Here is a 786-nt window from a genome sequence, read left to right on the forward strand (position 1 = left end):
GCTGCATCAAACGAAGCGTGGCCAGCAGAGTGGGAGAGGTGATTCTGCCCCTCTATTCCTCTCTAGTGAAACCCCACCTGGAGTATTGTGTCCAGTTCTGGAATCCTCAATGTAAGGATATGGAGCTGTTGGAACGGGTCCAGAGGAAGCTACAAAGATGATCAGAGGGCTGGAACACCTCCCATAAGAGGACAGGCTGAGAGAGTTGGGGTTGTTCAGCCTGGAGAAGGCTCTGAGAAGACCTTATAGTGACCTTCCAGTACCTGAAGAGGCTACAAGAAGGCTGGGGAGGGACTTTTTACAAGGACATGTAGTGACAGGACGAGAGGGAATGGCTTTAAATTGGAAGGGGGAAGATTTAGACTACACATTAAGCAGAATTTCTTCACCATGATGGTGGTGAGGCACAGGTTGCCCAGGGAAGCTGTGGCTGCCCCATCCCTGGAGGTGTTCAAGGCCAGGCTGGATGGGGCATTGGGCAGCCTGAGCTAGTGGGGGGTGTCCCTGCCCGTGGCAGGGTGGTTCGAACTGGATGATCGTTATCGTCCCTTCCAACCCAGACCACTGAATCATTGCCCAAACGGGGCTGCCTCCAGCCCCCTTCGGCACACGTCACGTCCCCTGGAGCGTCTCCTGCCACTCCCCCCCTCCCCCTGCGCACGGGAACTGCTCTAGGACCCAGCCCCGCCCCGCGCCCCCCGTCCCAGTCCCCCTTTCGCCCCTTCCCGGCCGCCGTAGCCGCCGGAGGCCGCGCGGGGGCTGCTGGGATGGGCGGGGACGTTGGGA

This window comes from Cuculus canorus, chromosome 1, assembly GCF_017976375.1.
Source record: "Cuculus canorus isolate bCucCan1 chromosome 1, bCucCan1.pri, whole genome shotgun sequence".
In the NCBI taxonomy this organism is placed as follows: Eukaryota; Metazoa; Chordata; class Aves; order Cuculiformes; family Cuculidae; genus Cuculus; species Cuculus canorus.